Source organism: Camelus bactrianus, chromosome 16 (assembly GCF_048773025.1).
Source record: "Camelus bactrianus isolate YW-2024 breed Bactrian camel chromosome 16, ASM4877302v1, whole genome shotgun sequence".
Taxonomy (NCBI): Eukaryota; Metazoa; Chordata; class Mammalia; order Artiodactyla; family Camelidae; genus Camelus; species Camelus bactrianus.
The window spans coordinates 43,715,237-43,743,132 of record NC_133554.1 but is presented as its reverse complement, the minus strand read 5'-3'; the positions used below and the strand labels follow the sequence as shown (position 1 = coordinate 43,743,132).

Below are 27,896 nucleotides of genomic sequence, written 5' to 3'. Positions count from 1 at the left end.
AAACCAATGTTTGCAGGTTGTGACATAGAGATTCATTGTGGTTTTACCTGACCTTTGTCTCCAGGGCTGTTGGCTTTTGACAAGCTGTGAACCTGCAGTAGAACTCAGAAAAACAAATGACTTTGTCTGCACTGGGACCCCAGATTCCTGCTCACTGATAAGTTGTGGAGAGTAAGACAGGAAGATGGCTAGAGGTCTGAAGATAAATGTCCTCTCTCCCCACCTACAGTAAAGGGAGAAATATTTTGGAACTTATATGAAAACATCTTTGAGATTTTGCCTAAGCAAACAAACCAGACTCCTTATTTTAAGTCCAGAGGTTGTTGGTCCAACCCTGGGGTGATGTCCTGTCCTGTGACACAGGAAGTGGTACTTTTGTGTGGCTTCCAGGCTTTGCTGGCTCTTCAGGAGTTTGATTTGGGAAAGGGGGAAAAAAGGCGGGGAGCTTAAGCTGCTGCCATCAGTTCCCAGGATGAATCGTTAAGTGATGTTGCTGATGAACAATTTGCATCTAAGAGGCGGTTTGGGAGTTTGGTGAATAGCTCATGATTGCAGATAAACACCACCTGCCATGCTGCCCACTGCAGCCCCCCTTCTGCTTGTGAGGGAGGGTTTTCTTTGGGGCAGAAAAGTTGTTCTTTTCCTTCACTCTCCGATGCTTTTATGCTAAGGCTTTAGAGCTAGATGAGAAAACTGGATTTACAGGAATTCTATCTGGTTCCTCTGGGAAGAAGGAAGAGCCATTTCCAGTTGAGGTTCGTCTGTGTTTTGATTAAATTAGTGGTGGTGGTTGCAGAGGCCCTTTCCCAGTCCCCAAGGGTCCCCTTTGCATGGTCTGTGGATGGCAAGCTTGTTGGGATGCAAATTCTGTGGCCCTACCCTAGGGCCAAGGAAGGCTGGGAATCAACGTTTTTAACAAGCACCTCTGAGATCTTAAGGACCCCAAGGCTGTGGGTTCTTAAGCTAGGTGAGCCTTGTAATTATCTATAGATCCCCAGGCCCCATACCCTGGAGATTCTGATTCCACAGGCCAGGAATTTGTGCATAGGAAGTAGGAAGGGTTCTCCCAAGGGACTTTGGGAAGCAGCCAGGTCTGGGAATCACTACTGTAAGGAATTTATCGGAGGTGAGATACTACAGGACCTTGAGCAGAAGAGGCTGGGAGGAGACGGAGCCGCCAGGATTCCTGGGGGTTGCCTCTGCATGCCTCTTCAGACCTAGGCTGAAAACCTGGAGCCAGATGGGCATTAACTACAGAGCTCAGAGAGCGGCTTTTGGAGCCAGCCCCTCATGTGCTCCTGGGTGGGAACTGCATCCTGTGAGCTGATTTCAGCACTGAGCCTGTCTGAGCTAAGGCAGGCCGAGCTATGGGTTTGGATGGAAAGACTAGGCAGGTCAAAAATCTTCCTTCTAAGTTTGACCAAATCCATGAACTTGGACAACTTTCCCTAACCTCTCTGAATGGGGTTTTGATGTATAATGAAGATAATAATTTCCATTCTAGACACTATGTACAATTTATCAACATAAGGAGGAATACACATAATAAACAGCACCAGGAAAATGCATGAAATCACAGAAAGGCAAGTTTAAGATAACTTGGAGAAGCACCATTTTACATATGTGGGTGGATTGTTTTTTAAAAATGAGTGTCCTTAATGCTGGGGAAGCTGTAGTAAAATTGGGGCACACGTAGACTGCCAGGAAACATAAATTGGTACATACCTCTTGGACGTGATATGAAATTGTGTGCCAAGAACCATGAAGATGTCCACACCCATTGACTCAATAATCCAATTTATGGGAATTATCTGAATAATTAAGACAGAAGCAGAGTTACGTGCATAAATATATGTATTGCAGCATAACTGATAAAGCAAAAAAAAAAAAAAACAAGAAATCAACTAAACATTTAACACTTGGGAGATTGTTTAAAATTAAAGTAGATCTGTGCAATGGAACACTATGCAGACTTTAAAAAGACCATTCATTATGAAGATCATGTAGCAACATGGAAAACATTTGGAAGTGTTAAGTGAAAATAGCAGAACCCAGATGGTACACTCTTTGCCTATAACTGTGTACACTTTGAGAGCTAGTGTAGACAGCAAATGGAAGTAACGTGCAAAAATGAGAGTAGTTATGCAGGGGCTAGGATTAGAAGTATTTTTGTCCTTTGCAAAATTAAAAAAAAATTGAGTTACCTCTTTTTTCATAATAGAAATTACTAATTTCTAAGCTGTGAAAATTGTTATACATTCCTGAAAGCTTGTTGGAAGTGAATCCACTACGCATGATTTGTATTTTCATCCCTATCATCCCAGGTTGACATGACTGGACACCTCCTTCATTCAATGCTTTGCCAAATCCTGGAGAGGGGGCATTAGGGGAAGGATTCTGGGCAACTTCAGGCCAACTCATGGGGTAGGAGGAGAAGAAGACACATGGGTATTAGTCTCAATGGGGTCACAAAATAGAGGTAGACACCTTTGGGGGTATCTATTTATCCCAGTGGTTTTCAACTAAGGCTGGTACTCTCCCAGGGGGCATTTTGATTTTCCCAGTGATTGAAGGGTTTACCACTTTTATCATTTAGGAAATGTGGTTGAGACAGTCCTGCACAACAAGTTATCTGGCCCACAATGCTCCGAGTGCCCTTGTCTAGAAACACTGATCTAGTCCGTACCCTATGGTCAGGGTGGCCATGCATGGGTGCACAGGTTGCCCACTGCACAACTCCTGAGAGCACCATTCACATAGTGGTTAAATGTGCAGATTCTGAAACCAGATTACCTGAGTTCAAATGCCTGCTGGAAAACCTTGGAACTATTGCTTATCTTCTGTGTATCACACTTTCCTCATTTGTAAAATGAGAATAAATTACCCCCTCCAAAAGAAAGTAAAAGTGTGACCTTTATGGTATGTGAATTATATATCAATTAAGCTATCACTTAAAAAAAAATAAAATGGGAAAAGAAATAGTAATGTACTCATAATAATGGTTATGTAAGGATAACCTCATAGGATTATTCTTAGGATTAAATGAGTTAATATATGTAGAATTTAAAACAGTGCCTGGCACATGGTAAATGTTCAGTTAATGTTGGATGATTATTATTCTCTGAGATCTAACTTCCCTATCCACCAGGATGGAGCACCAGGTTCTGCTCCCTGATCTTGACCACAGATGCCTGGATTCCTCCTCTCCCTGAGGCTTAACTTTTCCTGGTCCCACCTGTAATCTTAGTGTAAACTCCCCTGTTGCTTGAGCTTGTCTGAGTCATTTTTGTAATCTGCAACCAAGTCTTAATGATTAAGACAGGGGAAAAAGACTCACCTGCATGAACCAACAGTGGATAATACAAGAGAGCTTTCAATTAAGTGTGAGATTGCTTGGCTTAGAAAATCGATAAAGCCCCAGACAATACCTAATCACAACTGAATGAAATTTCAATTCAAACCACAGTCATTAAGTGAATGGAATGCTGTTAGCTAGGATCTCATTTTCTGTTCTAAGAGAACAGGCAGGCCAAACAATCAGGTCCAGTCTAGACACGTGCTTGAAAAGTCAAGGGAAGAGACCCTGTCCCTCAAAATCACCCTTCCTAGCACCTGAAATTCCATCCTTGGAGATCCAGGCATTTGTTTTGTAGGAAGTCTTCTTTGAAAATATGAATGTACCTGGAAAGGGTAGCTCAGAAAGCCTGCTACACCCTACTGAGAATGTGTTTATTAAGTAGCTTCCTCCCTCCTCCTCCACATCCCCACCTGCAGCTACAAATGGGGGTGTCCAGAGAGAGCCTAAGGAGGATGGAGGAGCAGAGTGTTGCAGAACAGATCCTCCTTCAGAATTGCTGACGTTCTCATCAACCACATGTTTGCAGAGAGAGCAGTGGCCCTCAAGGAACTGGAAAGAATGTTCTGATTTGTTTCTGTCTGGCATGGTGAACAGCAGGAATGATTGTAGCTGCTCTCCTTGCCAAGGACAAATCTGATCTGACTGCTCTGAGGTGGAGGAGGGGAGGAGGGCTGGTGTTTGGCTCCCAGGAATGGTTGTTCATCAACCACTTCCTGCGCCAGTGGTTCTCAAATTTTGCTGCATATGAGAAACATGTAGGAAGCTTTAAAGACTCTCATTACCCAGATCGCACCCCAGACCAATTAAATCGGAATGTCTGAGGGTGTTTGCCGGGCATCACAAGTTTTTAAAGAATCCTCTTCCCCCAGGTGGTTCCAATGTGTAGCCAAGTTTGGTGGCCACTGTCTGAAGTATTTTGTGTGTGAGGCACCTTAGGTGACACACAACAGGTGAGAAACTGGTTCCTGCCCTCCAGGCATAATACTTAATTGTATTAAATTGGATTTTTTGAATTTATTTCTTTTTCCTGTGGGTGTAGAGTTCTATGTTTTTTTTTTTTGTCAATATAACTCACATACCATAAAATTCAGTCTTTTAAAGTGCACAATTAAGTGGCTTTTCTGTATTTGCAAAGCTGTACAACCATCACCACGAATTCCAGAACATTTTCATAGTTTCCCAAAGAAACCCCAAACCCACTGGCAGTTATTCCTCATGAATCCTTCCCCAGAACCCCTGGCAAATGTGAATTTACCCTCTGTTTCTGTGTAATTGTGTATTCTATATTTCATATAAATGGAATTACACAATACGTGGCCTTTTGTATCAGGTTTATTTCACTTACATAATGTTTCCAGGATTTATCTATGTTGTAGCATGTATCAGTACATTATTCCTTTTAAAGGCTGAATAATACTCCGCCCTATGGAGTTACCACACTTTGTGTATCCATTCATCAGTTGATGGACATTTTAGTTGTTTCCACTTTTTTGGCTATTATGAATAATGCTGCTATGAGCATTTGTGTACAAATTTTAATGTGGGCATATGTTTTCATTCTCTTGGACATATATCTAAGAGTGGAATTACTGGATTATATGATAATTCTATGTTTAACTTTTTCAGGGAGTCCCATACTGTTTTCCAAAGTGGCTGCACCCTTGTATGTTCCCACCAACAATGTATGAGGGTTCTAATTTCTCCACATCCTCACCAACACTTTTAATTTTTTTGTCTTTTTGATGATAGCGGTCCTTGTGAGTAGTTCTATGAATTTTGACACATATATAGATTTATACAACCACTACCATAATTAGGATACAGAATTAATCCATCACTCCAAAAAGCTCCCTGTGCTATCCCTTTATTCCACCCATCCCCATACCTAACCCTTGGCAACCACTATTCTGTTCTCCATCCTTATAATTTTATTATTTGACAATGTCATATAAATGGAATCATACAGCATATAACTTTCTGAAGCTGGATTCTTTCACTCAGCATAAATGCCTTTGAGATTCATCCAGTTTGTGTGACCACAAGTTTATTTCTTTTTATTGCTGAGTAATATTCCAATATACGGATGGACTACAATTTATTTATCCATCCAACCATTAAAAGACATTCAAATTATCTCCAGTTTTTGGCGATTATGAATAGAGATGCTATAAATATATACGTACATGTAAATGCCCAGGAGTGGCACTGCTGGGTCATAGGGTAAATGTATATATGTTTAACCTTATAAGAAACTTCCAAGCTATTTTCCAGAGTGGCTGTTCCATTTCGCATCCTTACCAGCAATCTATGAGAGTTCAGTCCTACATCTTTGCCAGAATTTGGTATTGTCAGTAGTTTTTATTTTCGTTATTCTAGTAGGTGTGTAGTGATATCTCATCTTGGTTAAGTTTACATTTCCCTAATGACTAATGACACGAACATCTTTTCATGTGCTTATTTGCCATCCTTATATCCTCATTGGTGAAGTATTATTCACCCCTTATGCTCATTTTTTAACTGAGTTGCCTATTTTCACATTGTTCAGTTATGGGAGTTCATTATACATTCCAGAGACAAATCCTATGCTGGGTATGTGATTTGTAAATATTTTCTCCCAGTCTGTAGCTGAGACACAGTACTTTTTGTGCATGTGTCTGAGAAGAGAAAGGAATGGAATTGATATTTATTGAGTCCTTACTATGTGCTAGACATTGTATTGGGTTCCTGGAGGACCAGGGGTATGAGTAAGACAGGGTCTCGGAGGTGGGGGTGAAGAGTGAAGTCTGAACCACAAGCAGTCTGAGCCACTTGAGGGCACACAGCGAGGCCAAAGAAGGAAATGGTGGCACTGAATGGTTAAAAGTGAAGGCTCTGGAGTCAGACTGTCTGGTTCTAGCTGCACCATTTGCCACCTGTGTGACCTTGGCCAGATTACTAAACCTCTCTGTACCTTGGTTTCTTTTCTTTTCATTTTTTTTTTTTTGAGTAAAGATAGATTTATTCAGAGAGATACATACTACATAGAGTGTAGGCTGTTTCAGAAGGTGAGAGAAAGGCCATGAGGTGTGGGGTTGGGTGCTCAGGTTAAAGTAAAAGTAGATACACCCTCCATAGACAGGGGGCAGGCCGCCTCCTAGGATGAGAGAGTGAGAGCTCATACCTTGGTTTCCTTATTTGAAAAATTGGGGCAGCAAAAGCATCCACTTCAAAGGGCTGGGGCCACTAAATGAGATGATGCAGGTGGCACGTGGTACAGTCTCCATCAATGTTAGCTATTGTTATTTCTTTTTGTAGCAATGTGGTTCTATGCAATCAGTGACATCTCCCTGGAGGAAGTGTCCTTTGAGCTGAGTCTCAGGGACCGGGAGGACTTCTGGAAGCTGAGATGAGGGCGCTGAGGAGATGGCACCTGCTCCGGAGCCACATACTTTGTCTCAAAGCTTGTGTTTCTTCCCTCTTCCTCATTCCATCCCCTCCCTCTTCAGCCTGTACTCCCTTCTTACGCAGTTTCTTTCTTTCCTCTCTCTACCTCCTCCCCTGTCCTTCTCACCCACTGGGGAGGCCTCAGTGTCCTTGGCCTTACAAGGTGGCTGACCACTGAGTTATGAGGTGCTGCTCTGAGGCGGCAGGGCCACCTGTGGCCCCTCGATGGGGACTTTGCTCCCGGTTCCAAAAAGGGGCAGGAGACTGTACAGAGGATTCTTCCCCTGCAGCCAGCGCTGCTGCTCAGGGGGAGATGGATTTAGTGCTGGGTCACTCTCAGTACAAATTATTCAGTGGTTTTTTGTGTGACCGTCAGGCCTATGTTGGGACAACAGCTGTACCAGCTCGAGCTTGTTCAGTTAATAATTTACCGCTGGGAAATGGGAATTAAATGAGCCAGGAGGCATATTTTGTGTGAACTTTGGGACACCTCTGACAGCAATTTGTGTCATTTGTCCAGGAAGATCCTAAAGCTGTCTGAATTCTAATGTCCTGCCTGCCACGCTGAACCTTGGATCCCTTTTATTAACACGGTTGGCTTTCATTTATGTTTATTTTATTGCTTTGGCTTCTCCTTTGAGCTCATGACTGGAGCAGTGGGGAGTGTGGAAAATGGCTGTGTGAGGAATTATGTTCCCGGGTGTCCTTATTCGAGGAAACGACCAGCAGCTGTGGGTTTTCTCTGCATTGCAGGGCTGGCATTGCCTTGCAGCAAAACCGCCCCTTTCTGCCTGACTGGCCACCAAGTGTGTGCAGGGCCGGCTCCATGGTTGGGTGACCTGTGCAGTGGAGCCTGGGCCTGTGTTTAAAAGGAACCCATACTTGATTTAATGCTCTGCTGTTACCGTTTTTGAAATTCTTGATAATTTATGAACAAGGGGTCACCATGTTGTACTTGGCCCTAAAAATTATGTATCCTGTGTATCCTGTCCTGCATGTGTGTGCCAAGGTTCTTTTTTCTTTTTTAAATTGTGCCATGGTTCTTGATGTTGAACTTGAATGGTGCTCCAAGGTCATTCTGTCCTTTCTCCTGCCTCCAGGACCATCCTGAAATCCTGACTGTCAAAGACCCTCAGGGAGGCTATGGAGACTCTTTCCAAGAATCTTACAGCCTTACCAGCTAAGATATCTTAAAACACACACACAGATAAAGAAGTTGTTTAAAAATAAGTAATACATGGATTTATTTCAAAATTCAAAAGGTACAGAAGGGGTACCCTTGTTCCTCCCTAGTTTTCTTGTTCTCCTTCTGCAGAAGCAAGCAGTTACCCATCTCTGGGTACCTTCCCAAGAGAGTCTGTGCTTTGAGGAACATATATGTACAAATCTCCATGTTTCTTTTTCTTTACCAGATAACTTGTACACTATTTTGAGCCTTCCTCTTTTAACCTGACTATGCATCTTGGAAATAATTCCAAATCATCATATAGATCTACCTTATTTTTATTTTTATTTTTTGGTAGTGATTTCCCATTGTTTGAATTTTCTATAACTTACTTAACAAGTTCCCTGTTGATGGACACTTAGGTTGTTTATGAACTTTTGCTCCTATAAACAACGTTCTTAGAAAAGGTTACCGGGGTTAGCGTGTTGAATACAAGCTTTCCAGTTAAATTTCAATTTCAGATGAACAGTGAATATTTTTTAATATAAGTATGTCCCATAGTGATGTCCCAAGAGGGCAGAACACTGGGGACATAATTAACTAAAAAACTACTGTATATATTTGAAATTCAAATTTAACTGGGCAACCTGTATTTTATTTGGCAACCCTATCCCGGAACAATGCTAGCATATTGGGGGTTCAGTAAAGATTTATTGGATGAATGAATAAATGGTTCCTCTCTGAAATGAAAGCTCATGAGAAAGGACCTACTGTATAGCACAGGGAATTATATTCAACATCTTGTAATAATCTATCATGGAAAAGAATCTGAAAAAGAATACACACACACACACACACACACACACACAACTGAATCACTTTGCTCTATACCTGAAACTAACACAACATTGTAAATCAACTATACTTCATTAAAAAAAAAAAGAAAGCTCATGAGGGCAGCTGCTTTGACATGTGTCCTGCTATATCTGCAATGCTTAATATTTATTTATTTATAATATTCAATATATGAACAAATGCTACAGTGAATGTCTTTGCGAATGCTGCTTTTGGCCCATGAGAGAATATATCTGTAGAATAAATTTATTTGCTTAAAAGTCTGATAGATTCTGTCAAATCGCCCTCCACAGACCTCTGACACCTCTTGGCCCCGTTGTCTAGTTGTATTCCTGCTCATCACCTGGAGTCATTTAACCTTTGGGGAACTTCCCCCTTGAGGCTGCCCTAAATGGGGGTCAGAAAGGAATGAAAAGTGCCAACACCATTATACCATCCCTTTATGCCTCCTCCATCAATTCATGCCAAGAAATGAATTTTAGATGCAAATGGCAGTGGCTAGCTAACATCTGGCTCATCAGGGCCCCCGGCTGTCTTGTCCCTGGAGGTGCTGAAGGAGTCCCTGGGCCCTGCCAGCTCTTGGTGATGGATGGCTCACATTGGCTGAGCTGTCCCAGAGGTGCTTTCGGGTTCATAGTCCACCTGCCTCCCAATCTTCCAATCTGTCACCAACACAGGACGATTTAATCATTGTAACGAGGCTGTCAGTGAGCACACGGTCTGCTGCCTCTGGTGGGAACGCCCGTTACACTTCTTCCCCAGCCAGCCTAAGCACACGGGGTCTCCGTTTGCCAATCACCAAGATTTAAGTGGATCTGAGGTTCCATGGAGCAGAGGGACATGCTGTTAAGTCTTTTGAACTAGGAATCTGAAGCCTTGGATCTGGGTCCCTAGTACACCACTCCCTGTATATTGGCAGGGTGACCTTGGACAAGTTACTTAACCTCTCTGAGCATCAGTTTCCTCCACAGTAAAAAGGGTTCTACCTGTTACCTCAAGGGTTCATCAAGAAATTCAAATCAATAATTTATAGGGAGAGGGGTGTAGAAATTGTGACGTGTTCTATAAATATAAAGTATTTTGAAGTTGAGAGTGTGGAAAGCAAAGGGTCTTGAGTGGTTTTTAAATTATTATTATTATTATTATTTTGTATGCCAGCGTGGCTTCAAAATTGCTATCTAGGAAGGCTTAAAGGGCAACCACATGGAAGGTGGCAGTGGGGGGCTTGTCTTTTTGAAAAAATTGGAAAATAGTCAATATCAATCAACAGTCCACATCAAAGCCAGAAGCAGGGCTGGCTGGTTACAGGAACAGGTGAAACCTTTCTAAGCCACTCCTTAGTGACCCTACTATCTCCTCCCGCACCAGGAACTGGTGGTCTCTGCTTCCTTGGCTTCCCTGTTTCTCTGCCTAGAAGACTCTTCCAAGATTGTTCATCAGACAGACAATATGGATTCCACCAGCTTCTAGAAAACTGCCATTTCCAAAGAGGCCATTGTCTAACTTAATTTAGGACTGGAGTTCTTCCAAATTCTCACCTTGGCACCTCTTGAGCCGTGCTGGATGGGTGCTCTTACAGTTTCACAAACAAAGCCAGTTTCTCAGCTCTCGGGTAGGTGAAGGAGCATCTTCCCAGAAGTGGTTGGGGAGCAGAGGAAGTGCTGAGCCCTGGGGCGAGGGAGGGTAATTATTCTTACACCACGCTGAGCGTCAGGACTGTTGAAATGAAGGTCCTGACCCGCCCTGTCCCTGGTGCCAGCTATGGGTTTGTGCCTCTGAAATCCTCTTTCTCCCTCTGAAGTAAAAGGAAAAGGTGGCAAATCACATGGTGTGTGTGTGTGCGTGTGTGTGTGTGTGTGTGAGAGAGAGAGAGAGAGAGAGATGCAAGAGGCATTAGTGACCTGGCCCCTTATGGTGAGGACCAGTGAGTTTTGTCATTGTGTGAAATGCCAGTGAGCTGCAAATTAAGAATAACATCCAGAATCTACTTCCGGTGTAAATTGCCTCCCAAAGCATCATGTTACACCTCTGCAGAGAGGCTGCCCTTGTAGAGATGGCTTTTTCTGCCAGCTGTTGGGCCTGACAGCCTCACACCTAGAGGTGGGAAACACACAAGAATGAAAGTGGGGTTGCCTAGGCTGTTTGGGGATGGGGGTGGGGGATTCCCTAGGTGGAGAAAAAAAGCACAACAAACCCAAGCAGATCCAAACACAGCTTATCTCACATTTTCCCGCATCTGGGGCAGAGATAAGTTCTAAGCTCTAACAAAGCAAAGAAGTGACAGGTGTCTGGCTCTTGGATTTGGGGGTGGGGGTGGTGGAGTTGTGGTGGGAATCTAGTTATAACCATTATACCATGGCCCTGGGTGCCTCTGCCTCCTCCAGGAAGTGGAAATGAACACGGCAGAGGAAGCCTCCAAAGTTTGGAGAGGAGTGACGGCCTCTTGGCCAGGTGAGTGGTGGCACACCAGTGTTTCCTCACCTGCATTCTCACATCCGTAGGAGTTCTGGATTAGAAAGAAAGCTGGATACGTCCCTTTCAGGACTCTGTTCCAGGCACAGGAAAAATGGGAGAGTGGAGGAAAGAAATGCAAACTTTCCCATCTCCTACCCCTACTCCCAGGCCCAGTGTCCCAGGACTCCCCTGCCCAACTACAGTTAGGAAATTTGGGAACCCGTGGATTTTTCCACAGAGTGTTAGTTCCCTCCTGCTTTGCTTCAGCTCCACTGGCCTCCTTTCTGTTCCCAGAAGTCACTGTCCTGCCTCAGGACCTTTGCATCTGCTGTTCTTCCCTCCAGGTTCTTGGAGAGACTTCCCCTTTGGCTCATCTCTTCCTCAGAGAGGCTTCCCCTGATCACTGCTTCTTAAAATAGGGTCCCTCCCTCTACCCCCACACCCTTTATCACCTCTAGCAGCCAGAATGTAAGGTCCAGTGGGCAGGGATCTGTCAGTCAGGCTTTGCTCATTGATTTACCTCCAGCACCCAGCACAGTACCTGTCCTGTCCCAGATGCTCATATATCTTATTTAAATGAACATTGAATTATTCACCCTGCTTTATATTTCCCATAGCCCTTTTGCTATCAAACATCATCATGTTTATTTATCTGTTTGCTTGTTTGTTGTCTGTCTCTCTGGATAGATTAAAACCTCCAGGAGAGCAGGGACATATCTGTCTTGTTTTTCAATGTCTGTCATCAGTGCCTGACAGACTATCTGACACATAAAGGGTTCTAGATAAGCATTTGTTTAGTGAATCAACAGGGGATCATGTTTTCCACAGACAGATATGTCTGAATTAAAGACAATCCCCACTTCAGAAAAAAGGAGAAAAATTCTGAGGCACAGATAGATTGGTGTCCTGGTAGGACTGTTTCCATCATTCCAGAATCATTTCCTGCACTGAAGCATGGATTGTAGGGTTTCCTTGACTAACATTTAAAAAATTTAGCTTAAATCTTTATTGATCAACTACTGTGTGCCAGGCACTATGCTAGGCACTTGCACATATGTTGTGCCTCAATAGAGAAATTCTGTCCAATAGATTAATATTACTTAAAATTTTGCATCTTTTTAAAAAGTGCAGAAACAAACAAGCAAACATCCATTTTATTGAGGGTTCTGATTTACTAATTTTTTATTGTTTGCTCGGCATTCAATGCCCTGGACGATCACCTCCCAATCTACCTTTTCAAGCATCTGTCCCACCACTTCCCTTAAGATAGGCCATGACTCAGCAAATTCAAACTGCTTAGAATTCCTGCTCTTTTCATCTTGTTTCATGCATCTGCCTGTTCTGTTCCTGCCCCTGGATTATCCCTTTTCTCATCTCCATGGGACATAGTCATCTTCTTCTTACTTACTATTCAAGGTCCACCTCCTCCAGGAAGCCTTCCCTGATACCACCTTGGATTTAGGGTCCAGCATGCATTAACTTTTCTTCCTGCTAGTGATATCCAGTATGGAGTTACATTAATGAGATGACTTTTGGACAGCACTTAAGGATGGAGGTTGGCTGCCAGAAAAACCAACCAGGTGATCAGAGGGCTGGAACTTTCCTTCACTCCAACCTCAGGAGAGGGGAGAGGGGCTAGAGTTTGAGTTCAATCACCAATGGCCAATGACTTAATCACTCATGTCTATGTAGTGAAGCATGAAGCCTCTGTAAAAACTGAAAAGGACTGGGTTTGGAGAGCTTTCCGGTTGGTAAATGCATGAAGATTCAGGGAGGGTGGTGTGCTCAGAGAGCGTGGAAGAGCATCTCTGTTTCCCACATACCTTGCATCTCTTCCATCTGGCTGTTTCTGAGTTATATCCTTTTATGATAAATCTGTAATCTAGTAACTAATATGTTTCTAAGAGTTCTAAGAGTCATCCTAGCAAATTCATCAAACCCAAGGAAGGGGGTGTTGAAACCTCCAGTCCATAGCTGGTTGGTCAGAAGCACAGGTGACAACATGGACTTGCAAGCGGGGTGGAGGGAAGTCTTGTAGAACTGAACCCTTAACCTATGGGGTCTGATGCTGTCTCCAGATAATATCAGAATTGAGTTCAATTGTAGGATGCCCAGCTGGTGTCAGAGAATTGCTTGGTGGTGTGCGGGAAATACCCACCCATTGTAATTGGGTGTAGAATCCTAACTACAATATCTTTTGGAGGGACACAGTTCCACCCTGAACATCTGTCTTACCTTTGTGATATAAACGTATCATTAGGACTCGCTTCCCAAGTACAGGTATATAGTCATCCCTCAGTATCCTGGGGGTAGGGGAGGGTGGTTCCAGGACCCACCAAGGATACCAAAATCTGAGATGCTCAAATCCCTCATATAAAATGGTGTGGTACTGTACCTTGGAAAACTAGTGTTTGAGAGTAGAGGAGGTTCTGAATAATGGAGTTTTCTGGTTAAAGGAGGGCTACTTTGTTCTGGTCCTGGTATCTCTAGAATAATGTAGTAAAGGTACTTGGATAGTTCTTGATTCAGGATCAGCATTAGCAATGATGGCTCCGGGCTAGCAATGATGGACGTATACAGCAAATGTATGTAGGTGATTTGGGCCAAAACCAATTCAACATGGGAGACTAAGCCTGGACTTTACATTTGGGGAGAACAAAACATGGGCTTGTTCTGATTTTGTACCTTTCAGTTGGAAGGGAAGTACTGAAGCAAACAAAATTCAGTTAAAGATCCGGGTTAGATTGTGTCTGGTCAACAGAGATTTCATTGTGTATTTGGATTATGCTTTGATATTATACAACTTTGAATTTCTAATAGTAGGTGACATACATCATATTATCATAGTATTACATATATCATACTGTATGCTGGATACTATCCTGAGCTATTTATTTCATTAACTCATTTAATCCTCACGACAATCTTTTTTTTTTAATCCTCACGACAGTCTTATGTAGGTACTTTGATTATCTCCATTCTACAGATGAGAAAACTGAGGCTCAGAGAAGTTAAGTGATTTGTTCAAGGTTACACAGCTAAGGAAGTAGCAGGATCAGAATTCGAATCCAAACTCCAGAGCCTACATTATGCTTTTCTGCCTGTGGTGACCACCTTGCCCTGGTTTGCCTAGGACTTTTTGGATTTGGTGCTGAAAGTCCCACATCCTGGAAATCCCTTCAGTTCCAGGCAATCTGGAATGGCTGGTCACCTTTCTTCTGCCTCCAAATATAGCTTTCCAAGGTCAGCTATTTATAAGTAGAGCCATAATTACCTCTAGCGTGTGTGCCATTCAGTTCACTGATCACTAATAAGATAGGGGGATTGTGAAAATGACTTTGTCAGGCTCTTGCTATTAAAGCAAAGTGGGTAATAGATGGAGAAAATCTGTGGCAAGGACAAAAACAGGAGCCAAGGAAAATATTTCCAGATCAATGATAAATAATGACTGAGAGAGAGTGGGATTGTCAAAGAGCTGTGACTGAGGCCAGGACACAGGTGGAAATACCTGAAATAATGAAGGTGATAATGGTGATGGTGGTGTTGTCTCTAACGTGGGTTGGGTGCCTTGTGCCAAGTTCTGTGCTAATCACTTTACCAATGTTAACTCACTCAGTCCTAACAACAACTATGTGTGGGTAGGCACTACTGTTAGACCATTTTAAAGATGACAAAATTGAGGCATCAAGCCGTTAAATTAGGAGCAAATTGAGCAGCAAAGGATGCAGCCGGCTCCTAGGTGAGAAAGAGGATGTGGTCCTAGGCCTGTTTTTGGCTCAAACATTTTTTCAAAATGTTTCCTACTTAGAATTTTTCCAGAATTTCTGAGGACAGAGCATTTTTTCCAGACCTGCAGTCTGCTCAGATTCAAACAGGCAATCAGAAAAAGGGCTGAGTGCCAGCCTATCCCTTTGCTCACCAGATACTTTCCTGCAATCAGTAAACTTCTTATATGTGCAGAACTTGCCACACGTCCCTGGTTTTTCTGAGTGGGCTAGAGTCAGGCTTCTTCTATGTGACTTGGTCAGACAGTTGGATGTTAACGAGTGACTGATGAGAAAACACGGAGATAATTACCTGTAGGAGGTCCACATGCCTCAGGAGAAGCTGCTGGGATGTCTGTGCTCGGCCCCTCTGGAAGGGCCACTGCTTTATTTGCTGTGATTTGATGCATTATTCAACTGTCACCCCTAAGGGCTTGCAATTAATTTTCATTGGTCCTGGTCCTTTACAAGAGGGTTACAAATGGCTCCCTTCCTGATGTCCTACCAAAAATCTTTCCTTTTAAAACAGTACCCTATTAAGAGAGAAAAGATCTCTTTAGAGATGGGTAATATATGAAAGACTTTTTGTATTGTTTTGAGGAGGGAGTGGCCCTAATTTGCCAAAATCCCAACGGTGTCTCTGATTCTGCTTTCAGATAGAGTGTATTTAAAAAAAGGAATAGGGTGCTTGTTTTGTTTTAATTTTTTTGTTATCAGATACTTAAAAAACTGATTTAATGGATGTGCAAAGTGGGATTTAGTCGATGAGGCTGAATGGAAGGGTAGCTGCTTGCATGCATTCTTTTGAAATTTTTATTTATTTAATATAATTAATTATTAATTATTTCATGAGGTAGTGGGGATTAAACGTAAGACTTTGTGCATGCTTAGCTCTGCCACTGAGCTATACCCCCACCCCCACATTCTTTTTTTTTTTAAATTGTGGTACATGTACATAACAATTTACCAGCTTAACCATTTTTAAGTGCACAGTTCAGTGGCATTAGGTACATTCACACCATTGTGCAATCGTCACCTTCGTTCATCCATCCACAGAAATCTTTTCATCTTGCAAAACAAACCCTGTACTCATTAAACAACTCCCCATTTTGCACCCCACCGCCTTTCTTTAGATAGTATGTTTTAGGAGGGTCAGAAGGAGCATTAAAAATGTGAATTCGTCTCCCTTAACTGCCCCAGCTTTCTGTTCATTGCTGTTTCTAGGCAGAAATGATTGTACAACCACATGACTCATCCACCTCTAATGGGGTCAAATGATTAAACATTCCCCTTTTACGACTGTGGGCAGGCAAGGGGCCTTGGAGTCACAATTCCCTGAGGCCTATCAAGTTCAACTGGCAAGCTTACTGGGTAATTAATGGTCCAGATAATAGTCAGATGGGACAGAAGCTGGGCTGACATTTTGAAGAAAGATTAGGGAATAGAATTTTTAAAAAAGTTTTAAAAAATATTTAAAGATAATAGGTGCTCTAGTATAACAATTTTAAACTGTATGAAATAAAGAGAAAATTGTTCCTCCTTAGTTCTCACTCCCATTTCTTGTGCTTCATTCTGGATTAAATATGTAGAAAAGCATCTGTTTTCAAGTATGTTTATATCCACCTATATCATCTATTCTTTTAGCTTTTTTTCTGGTTCTAAAAATAAGTTTATTGTATCACCTATTCTTTAAAAAAGAACAGCGAGGAGGAGGGTATAGCTCAGTGGTAGAGTGTGTGTTTAGCAGGCACGAGGTCCTGGGTTCAATCCCCAGTACCTCCATTTTAAAAATAAATTAATAAATAAACCTAATTACCTCCCCCCCCACAAAAAAAAGGAGTATTATTCATATTTCTCTGTCACTTCATGGCTGCCTTATATTCCCTGTATAGATGTACCACTGTTTATTTAGTCATTTCCCTGGTAATGGGCATGAGTGTTGTTTGAAGTTTTTCACTATTACAAGCAGTGCAACAATGAACATTCTCCTGCATTTGGACATATAGTTTTGCACACTCATGTGCACATGTTTATAGGATAAGTTCCTACAAACAAGGTGTAAAAACTGGATAGGTATTGCCAGTCACTGAAAGATAAAAATTTAAGACAACTGTTTCCTTCTTGAAAAGCTTGGTCAGGGCCTTGTGACTCTATCAACTGAAGAGATCACCATCCAGTAAGTCAGGATCATCCAGCTGAGGAAGGTTCCAGGTGGTATTAATTTCAGGTACCCGCATAACTTCAGGCTAGGGTACTCCCATCGCGGGGAAGTTTCATCCTCATTATAAAGGGTTAATCTAGCTTTCTGATTTCTAAATCAGTCTCTTGATGACTTTGGTAAGTATCAATAAATTCTCTGGAGACCGCTCACCAACCTAAGGGGACCAATGCAATTTACAATCCGTTTTCTTCACTTGAGGTTTGAGGTGATCCACCAAAAGGTAGCTGTACTGCTAGAGCATTTAGTCCCTACTGCTCAGTTGCTCTGGTGGGTTGCTGGTTTCAGTGATCAAATGCCCAGAGCCACCCTGAGACCTGGGATGAGTCTGAGTTCTCATTTTCCTCAAAGCCCAAGGGGATCCCAGGTTGATCGTGGCTGACCTGGAGGAGTCTGCCCTAAGGAACAAATCAGCTTCCCATGGGGATTATTCTATTTATTTCCTCAGGATTGGGTCTGGTTGGAATCTAGCCAGGAACTCTGACTGTCCAAGGCAGATCTGACTTAGAGATTCACACCCAGCTGATTCTGCTGGTTCAGGGAACCGAAGCATCTGTCAGGTGCTTGGGGAGTCAGTGACAAATGCCTCCCAGGGGCTGCAGGAAGTGCTTCTGTAACTTCAGCTGGAGGAGATTCCCCAACTGACAGCAAGGCCTCTGCCTCCATTTTAATTTTGATCTAATTTCTGCACGTGATTTCTGATGTGATATTCTTCTGGTGACAAGGGAATAAAGCGATGACAGGCCTCAATCATCTTCATGTGCTCTGCAGGAGAAATCACATTTTCTACTGCTGGGATTGTCTACTCATGGAAGGGCAGGGTTTTCACCTCCAGGATTTAGGCAATGGAATGTTTCCTGCCTCCTTCAATTAGCTTCACCTGCCATTGAGAGATGCAAAAAGGAATTGGGGCTGTGTGTCTGATCCATAAATCATCCTCCATATTTTTTTGTGCCCGAGGCAATAGATTGCTGAGACAGATTGCTTGAGTAGCAAGACCTTTCAATGTGAGAAGATCTAATTGTTTCTAGGGCCAGTAAGCATTGACTTAAGAAATTTCCACAGGGCTGGCAGGCATGAAAAGCACCTCTCTCAAGCAGTGGGAATTTAAGTCTCTGAGCTTGCAATATGTGAATTCATGATGGAGTTAGCAGAGTAAGAGGATCCAAGTTTAAGTGATTCCTTTGCCCCTGAGCAAGTCACTTCATGCCTCTGAGACACATTTATTAATTCAACAAATGGTCACTGAGCATCTGTAGCACATGTAATAAATGAATGAATGTATTGAGCACCGACTGGGCCCCTGGCACTATGGTAGGTGTCTTTTCTCAGTTTTCCTTTCTATAAAATATTGGTAACGCTGTACCCAGTCTCTATCTCTCTCAGGTTGCCTTCAGACTCAAAACAAGATAACGTGTGGGAAAGTACTTTGGAAGCAGCAAACCATATAACCATGTAGAGGCCTGTTACCTTTGCCTTTTTTTTTTTTCCCCAGATTTTTCACTTCCTCTGTTTTCCCTTCCCATCTTTCCAAGTCTATACGAGTTTGCCTGGGTGTGGCTTCACAGGGCTGATTATTCACCATTGCACCCAAGTCCAGCTAGACACATAGCTGGGAGTGTAGCATTTCCTTTGGAACCCATCCCTTGAGGCGCACGTGTCATCTTGAAATCTATATCAGTGGGGACACCAGCTTCCCACATGCTGTGGGAGATGGAGGCTGAATATGTGTGTGAATCATGTGAGGTTGAAGGGCTGGGTTTGGTGCCTTTGTGCTGTTCATTCCCACGTTGTCATTGTTCACGTGAACTTGATCTGTGGCCAAAAGAGCATGGGCTCAGGAGTCAGACCCTCCCATCCAGGCCTCTGCTCTGCCAGGTACTAGCTGTGTAGATGACTTGACCAGGCTTAGTAGAAGGATCCTAGGACATCTAGAATCAGGGGTAATTGAAGTCTGGGTCTTAAATGCCTCCAGGACCTACTTTTCTCTCAGGATTTTTTTTTTTTCTCCCTGTGTGTTGGCTTTATTCTTTCAGTTCAGCTTTCTCCCCAGACAGGGAATCATGGTTTCTGGTAGCTCTTGTGTCTCATGGATCATAACTTTACCATTTTGAGATGGCCAGTCTCTTCACTCAATTCCAATGTCAAAAATTCTGGAGAAGGAGTCTGATTGGCCTAGTTTCGGTTATATGTCTGGTCATAGACCAGTCAGCTTTGGCAAGGGGCAGGGCAGGAGGGGTCTTGTAGCAGAGACAGATCCTTCCCAGAGATTGGAAAATTCTCTGTGAGCCTGACAGATAAACTACTTATACAGTTATTTCATCTCTCTGAGCCTCAGTTTTCTCATATGTAGTAAAATGGGACTAATAATATGTCCGGTGCCACAGTGAGGTATGCAGCTCTCACATTTTGACACTTTCATCTTGCCCTTAGATTTAGCTAGTAGTGGTGGCTGAAAAATAATGAGACAAACCAGAAAACCATTACTGTATTACTACAAAGAGATTTGGTGACATGCAGTATTTACTTTCACTTACCAAAAAGTATGTAAAGCAGTTACTTTTGAACTTCAACTTATCTCCTAGGCAAGACCTAAATTCTGGAATTCAGTATTTAATTAAATAGTACCTTTAAAAATGGTAAATGAAACTGTGTGAATATTAAACAATGCAAACCAATCTGAAGAGTATTATTACAGAACTAAGGAAAAGACAAAAAGCACTAGTGTTGGCATAAAAGAACATAACTGAATGTGAAATCTGTCTGTTTGATGTAAAACTAGGTTTAAAACTAATAAAGGGAAAGGCAAAATTTAGAAAATTACAAGGAATCATTTTTTTTCATAAACCAAAAATTGAAAACTATAATAAACAAATATATTAATATTTATCACTATACATGCAACTTATAATATACAGCAGTGTGTGCAATTAATCAGTCTGTCTTTTATATTCAGAAATAGCTGAATGACACCCAAAGAACATGTTTCCACGGGCTCTGGAGAGAGAAAGGCCTGCTTTTCTCACAAGGGTGAGCACAGGTGGTAATATCTCACCATCATCTCCTAAGTGGCTAAGGAGACGGTTTCTTGATCACAAACCCAGTTGGAATTTACAGGTATCTGTGAATGACCAGGCCTGCCCAAAGCAATTGGGGCCAATGTGGTTCTTAGAAAGAATTGGAGGCTATAGCTCAAGGCTTAAACCACCCCTGCTCAAATGAGCTTCCGAAAGTGGCAGAAACTGGAGGCCCTATCATCTGAGGCCTGGCCAAATGGCCCTGCTGCCTGTCTCCCCACTTCCCCAGTGTCTTGCAGTTCTTACCTACCTCCTGGGGTTGTGATGATAGTGATTAAAGTATCTAGCCATGTGCCTAAGTGGGTACTCAATATACACTGATTCTCTTTCTTTTTCTTATGGCTCAAAAAAAAAAAATCTTTAAAAATATCATGAGCACATAAACAAAGTTGGCTATAGACATTCAATGTAAGAGCAGGCCACTTGGCTCAAATGTCAACCATGATACCCTCTGATTTGTTTAAATTGGCCAAGAAGATCCCACAATGATTCCCCATTTGGTTTGAGCAAGCTCAGTTTGAAGAATATCTCTGTGTTCTAAATGCTTTCTGGCCCATAAGAAATCAGGCAGGCTAGAGCATGTTTGGATGAAGATTCGTATTTTAGCCCATGAAAATACATAAAATGCTTATATTTTATCTTGTGTTACACAGACACATGGGTATAATTACACTGCAGGGTATGCCAAAGGCTCAGAATACCAGAACACTTATTTAAATGGTGGTTTAGAATTTCTCAAATCACTACCTTTTCCGAAGAAGTCCATGTCCTCATGGCAGTTGTCAGCCCAATAAAAAAGCAGGAAGTATAGTTTATCATTTGAATGTGCCATCTCCATCATATAATAGAGCATCTATAACTAGCCATGTGGCTTTGGGCAAACCGCTTGATCTCTTCAATTTGAAAAACATTTTCGTCTACCACGTGCAAGGCTTTGGGATGGATTTCGGTGGAATGACTCAGAGGTGCCTCGGAGGAAAGGGCATGCTGGGTACAGGCTTTCAGCAGAGGTAAGTACAGAATCTGCAATAGTTCTGGAAGCAGATGGCATACTGAGGAGGGGAGACCAGCAGGTGGCTTGGTTTTGTGGAAGTGGATGAGACAAGTAGATGTACGGGGGAGCTAACGTTGGGGAGCTAGTAATTGAATAGAGGGCTCACACGGAAGCAGGCATCACAGATTTGGAACTTGGATGACTTGGAGAATAGGATTCTTTTTAAGCAGCATTAGGGAAAATGGCAGGAAGAGTTAGTGTGTGAAGAAGAATGATGATTTTGGTTTTAAATATACTAAGCTTAAGATTCTAGTTGAATATCTAGCTGGAGCTTCCAATCCGTAACTGAAATATGGGATCAGAGTTTGAGAGTTGCAGGGGCTGGAGACTGAGATCTGAGAGTTGCCAGAAGTGATAGCTGATCTTAATTGGATCCGTATTGATTAGGACATGGGTTCAGCGACAGCCAAACAAGCCAGAAGTGTCTTTCTTTCTCTCCCATGTAATAAATTCAGGAGTAAGCAGTTTAGGGCTGGCATAGTGGCTCTGGGAGGTTGGAGTTCGATCCTTCTACTTTTTTGCTCTCCTAACCCTAGGGGCATGACCTTATTAACATGGTCTAAGATGACTCAACACTATTGCATGTGTACTTCCAGCAGGGAAGAGGGGAAAATGGGAAAAAGACATGACCTGAAACTACTATAGGACTAGAATCCCTGTCTTTGGCTAGACACGTGACTGCCCACAAGGAAGCTTACATTTCTCATCTGCCTTGTAGATAAGTAGCCAATAAGAGGTGAGCAAAAGACATGGAGCAACTTCTAGGTCCAGTGTACAAACATGTTTTGAATGTCACTATGTCCTTGCATAATGAATCAGAGAGTGCGTTGTCATGAAAGTCAAATTAAAGAGAGTCTTCTGAAGGAACGGTTTCACCATGCTACCAACATGTCAAGGAGGATGAGAACTGAAGCCATTAGGGCAGTGGCCTTCAAATGGGGCTGATTTTGCTCCTCAGAGGACATCTGGCAATCTCTGGAGACATTTTGGGCTGTCCTGACAGGGGGACGAGGATGCTATTGGCATCTAGTAGGTAGAGGCCACGGATGTTGCTAAAACAACTTGCCCTACATAGGAACCGCCCCTTCCTCCAGCAAAGAATGATCCCTGCCAAAAAGGTCAATAGTCCTGAGTTTGAGAAACCTTGCATTAGGGGATTAGAGAAGTGATTCTCAAAGTTTGCTACCCATTAGAGTCACCTGGGGAAGCGTCACAAAATCCTGATGCCCAGGTCACACCCAGGCCAGTTAACTCAGAATATGCGGACTGAGACCCAGAGATCAGTATTTTAAAAAGATCCCCTGAATAAAAAAAAAAAAAGAAAGAAAGATTAAAAGTTGGGATGAGTATAGCTTAGCAGTAGAGAGCATACTTGGCATGTACGAGGTCCTGGGTTCAATCCCCAGAACCTCCTCTAAAATTAAATAAATAAATAAACCTAATTACCTATCCCCCGCCCCAAAAAGAAAAAAAGATCCTAGATGATTCCAATGTGCAGCAAAATTGGATAATCACTGGATTAGCATGTAACTGGTAAACCTTGAGAGAGGATACTGGCACATAGTGCGTTCTCCATAAATATCTGTTGAAGGGATGAATACATAAATGAGTAACATCATGAGGGTAGAAGCAAATGGCCGGGGGTTGAGGGGATAAGTTGGAGAAGGAGACAGGCAGGAGGATGGGGTGGGTGGAGAGCTCTGAGTAGAGTTTACTTGCCGCAGAACTCTGGCTGCATCGCTGTATCAGGAGCCAAGGGAGAGGAAAAGCAGACAGAGAAAAGATTTCCTATTTTGCGGTTGGTGGGGACTTGAACATGTTTGTAGGAAGAGGATAAGAAGCAAGGAGAGAGAAAAGGGACGAGAATGCAAGAGATAAGAGGGGTTGTCAATGGAGAGAATGAGACGAAGAAATGGTGGAGCCATGAGCATTCAAGAGGAGAAGGGATATGTTCCTGGAGACAGAAAGAAACATCAGGTAAAGGTATGGAATAATTCTGAGATGGAGGTGAGGGTGGGGATGGGATGGAAGTCTTGAATGGTCTCCATCTTGTAAGTAGGAGATGAAGTCTTAATGTGAATGATTGTGGTAGGGGTACGGTTGGGACTCCAGGAGAGTTGAGACATCTTGAGTCACATTGTATGGAAAACTACCACCAAGAAGAGTCTAAGGGGCGCCCAGGTGAGGTTCAAGATTGTGAATTTATGCGGGGTTGAACCAATGTGACCTTGGAACTTTCTCCAGCAATACCCAGCAGTGTGGGAGGGGAGAAACGGGGCCACAGGAGCCACTCGGGGCTGGCAAAATAGGGACAATAAAAAACCAATGGAGCGATGGATTCCTTGACATTTGTAAGCCTGTTTCCAAATGGTTAAGGGATTCTGAGTGAAATTAAAAGAATGCTGACAGATTGGAAGAAAGGACAGGTGAAAGATTTATAGACACCATGAAAATTAAGAGGAGGTCCAGTGGTAGAAAGGATACACTGGGTTAGAGAGAGGAATTTCAGACATTGAGGTCGGGGGAGGAGAACCATTTCAAATAATATGAAATCTAAGGCATGGATTTGATTAAATTATCCCTTAAATCCCTTCCAACTCCCAAACTTCGTAAGTCCAAGAGGGTGAAGACTGCATTTATTTATTTATTCTTTCTAATTATTTTCAAACTTCTTAGTACCATTAGTTATAATGTGTCAATTTCTGGTGTACAGCACAAAGTCCCAGTCATGCATATACATACATATATTTGTTTTCATAAAAGGTTATTATAAGATATTGAACATAGTTCCCTGTGCTATACAGCAGAAACTTTTTTAAAATCGGTTTTTATGTATAGTGGCTAACATTTGTAAATCTCAAACTCCTAAATTTATCCCTTCCTACCCCTTTTCCTCGTAACCGTAAGATTGTTTACTATGTCTGCAAGTTTGTTTCTGTTTTGTATGTGTCCTTTTTCCTTTTTTTCTTTAGATTCCACATATGAATGATATTATATGGTATTTTTCTTTCTCTTTCTGGCTTACTTCACTTAGAATGATGATCTCTAGGTAAGACTGCATTTAAATCCAAACGTGCTTGTAGTTGACAGCGTGACCCCAATCAATCCTTGTCACACAGGAAGTCCCATTAGGTCTAAGTCCACAGGGGATAAAACAGGACCGGGATATCTGCATGTGCTCAGTAGTGAGGATGATCAATCAATGCTGGATCTCCAGTATATGTATAACTGAATCTCTTTGCTATACACATGAAACTAACACTATAAATCGATTACACTTTTGATAAAAAATAAGAATAAAAAAAGTACTGAATCTTGGTGCCTTTAAAAAATTTGGGGGTAAATTCCACTCATGCTGCCATTTGAGGGGGAGCTGTGAGAGGGAAGATCAGAGTCTTTCTGGGTCACGTAAAAGCAAATAGATGACAAAGAAGAAAAAAATATCTTTGCCACACGCATACTCGTGTGATAAAGGTTTATCCTCATTTCCCCCTGTCATCTCCCTCAGCCAATTTGCAATAAAAGAGGGTAAAGTGTCGCTGTGTGGAACAAACGACTTTGTCTGAAGGGTGAGACCACATGCTGGTGTCAGTGGGAGGACACAGACTATGGGGCCCTCTGGAGAGGCAAGCGGATGCTTGTTGGACTTGCCATCATTACTGAACCAGGCAGGGGAACCCGGGCCCCTGACCTCTGTCTCTTTCTGCTGGGCCTTGAAAGCAGGAGCGCAGCTCTTTAATTGCCCCATATGCTGGTTTTATTTGGTGGCTCAGCTGGGTGGAGTGAACTCTAGGAAGAGATGCATTCATTTATCGTTACCTCACCAGATTGCTAATTTTCACTATGGAGGCATAAATCACCATAATGACTATAATCCCTAGACGGACAGGCAGCTATTTCGGCACCAGGGCAGCAGCTATTGCTACCACCAAAGCTCTTTTGAGGCTCAGGGGCTGGAGAGCCCCGGAGAGGTCCCACGTGGCTCGCTCGGCCGGGTGCTCTCAGATTTGCAATGGAGGGCACGCTGGAAACTCATCCTTTTCTTGGGTAAAGAAATGGAACTTCTGGAGGAGCAGTTTCTTTGGAGTTAGTGGCAAGCGTGCAGATGAACACAGATCTTTGGCTCCAAGTTAACGGGACAGCTGTTTATGTGCTTGGTTTGCAAACAGAACACCAGCTCCTCCTTCTCTCCTCTTTTCCTATCAACACACTTTAGTTCGCCTTGTTTTTTTGCATCTGTTGACCTCAAACAGAAACCAGAGGCTACAAAAATACCCTGTTCCCAGAGGTCGGGGCTAAATATCACTAGAGAAAAAAAGCAGCTCCGTGTAGCTTGTTACTTTGTCACCTAGACTTGTAATATTGATTTACAAAAATGTCTTTTTAAGGAAAACCAGCCTAAACCAACTCTACAAAATATCAGCTGGATCCAGAAGCAGGGTCACTTAAAGGATGATTAACTCATAAATAAATATGTGAAAATTTCTTACCATTCCCACAGAGGGTGAGGAGGTAGTGATGGGGGAATAAATTTTCTTGGCAAGTTCTGATTTTTCCTCTTTTCACTGACATTTAAAAAATTTTTTTTTAATGGAGGTACTGGGGATTGAACCCAGGACCTCGCACAAGCTAAGCATGCACTCTACCACTGAGCTATACCCACGCTTCTCCCTGACATTTTTAAAGCCTTTAAAGTGAGAAAGAAAGGAGGAACCTTGACTGTGATGAAAAAGAAAAAGCCTGTTGAGAAGGAATGCTTTTTGCCTAATACTATAAAACTTTAGGGAATTTAGAGCTCAAGCATCCATTATTAATGATGGCAGGTTGATGGCCTAAGAAGAGAGGGAATTTTCGGTCAGGGACATTTGGGGCAAAATTGAGGTTGTGCTTGGGCACTGGAAGATAAGGCAGGTAAATAATGGATTGCAACAGGAGGAAATGCCCAGTGAGATGGCCCTGGCTCCGCTCTGCCCCCTCTCCTCCCCTCAGCCGCCCTCAGCTGACAGGGAGCAGACCTGCTTTGTTTTTTGTCTTTCAATCACCTGCCCTCCTGTTTAGGCAGCAGACAGACCAGAGTAATAAACACAGCTCTGCCACCAGCCATGAGGGCGTCATTAAGAGTATTCCAGTTCTCTCTTAGATGGTTTTCCACTACCTTTCTGACCCCCACTGATCCTTTCTGGAACCTACCACAGTGCCTGGGCCCAATGTAGATATTCAATACTTGTTTGATGAATTAACTCAAATCTGGAGAAAAATTTAGGGGGGAAAGTCAAAGAGTGAATGATAAGGGATGTTTCACTACTTCAGTCACTCTGAGGTCCTGTCCCTCTCAGCGAGGGCCTCAGGTGAATGGGCTCAGGCCATTGTCATCGATGTATTTAGGTTGGTTCCTAGGCTCTCTTGTTGGGTCAGGGCCCCAGGGGAACAGTGAAATAGCTGCCATTTTTGCCCCCTGAAGTCTCCCTGCATTGATAACAATAGCACTTGAGTGGCAGTTACATGCTTAGAAGCAAATCATTCCGATTTTGCTTTCTAGAACAGAGGTATTTCCCCTAAGGGCCCGGTTTTACCCAAAAAGAAAAAGCCAGGGCTGTCTTAGCTACAGGAACACCATTTTGTTCTGGTGACAAGCAGACCCAGTTTCCTGAGGATGCCACCTTTCAGCTACACACACTTAGATTATTTCTGCCCTCCTCCATCCAATCTGGGGTTGCCGAGACATTCAGTGCTTTCTTTTCTGCCTCCTACTTTCCCCCAACCCCCAGGTTCTTCCCCAAAGGCCAGCAGCTGAGACCAGTCTCTGGGACAGAGCAGAAATAATGTGGGAATTGTGGTTAGGGTTGAACATAAACATCAGTCTACAAATAAGCATAAAAGCAAAGACCTTCTTACTACAGGAGGGTGGTGGGAAATCATTTCTTTTCCATCATGGAAGGTGGTAGCAACTAAGCACAGGCTATTTGTTTTAATATTTTAAATATTGTTTTGTGACACTAGATTATTTACTGGAAACTATCAATAGCTGTGTTAAAGGGGTTATGTGGAGGTTGTCCAAGAATAGCAATAATAATGAGCAATTCATTATATATGCTATAATATTAAAAATATTTTTTAAAGGGCAATCAGAATGAATTCACTTAAAAATTTTATTTTAGTTTAGTTTTTATTGATAGACATTACTATATAAGTTTCAGGTGTACAACATAGGGGTTCACAATTTTTAAGGGTTATACTCCATTTATAGTTATTGTAAAATATTGGCTATAATCCCTGTGCTGTACAATAGATCCTTGTAAGAATAAATACTCTTTTGAACTGTATTTGGGTCAGTGTCTTTCATTGGGGGAGAGAAGGGAAGAATTCCGTGTGCATCTGTGTTTGGACTATCCATTTATCAGTAGCTACGGATTTATTTGTTTCCCTTTGTCTTCAAAAATATTCCTTGGAATTACAGGAAATATATGTATCACATAAAAAACTCTCACTTCTGAAAATGTGCACTCGGGGGAGGGTATAGCTCAAGTG

General features: G+C 42.5%; 1 long non-coding RNA gene across 1 annotated transcript in view; it reads left to right on the top strand.

The window, feature by feature from the left end:
• The window catches only part of LOC123618200 (uncharacterized), a 50,144-nt gene extending 22,453 nt beyond the window's left edge, over window positions 1–27,691 (top strand). Inside the window, exon 5 of the long non-coding RNA XR_006726613.2 lies at window positions 65–27,691. This is a non-coding gene — a long non-coding RNA (uncharacterized LOC123618200). The remainder of the gene's footprint in view (window positions 1–64) is intronic.
• Window positions 27,692–27,896: the final 205 nt, after the last annotated feature.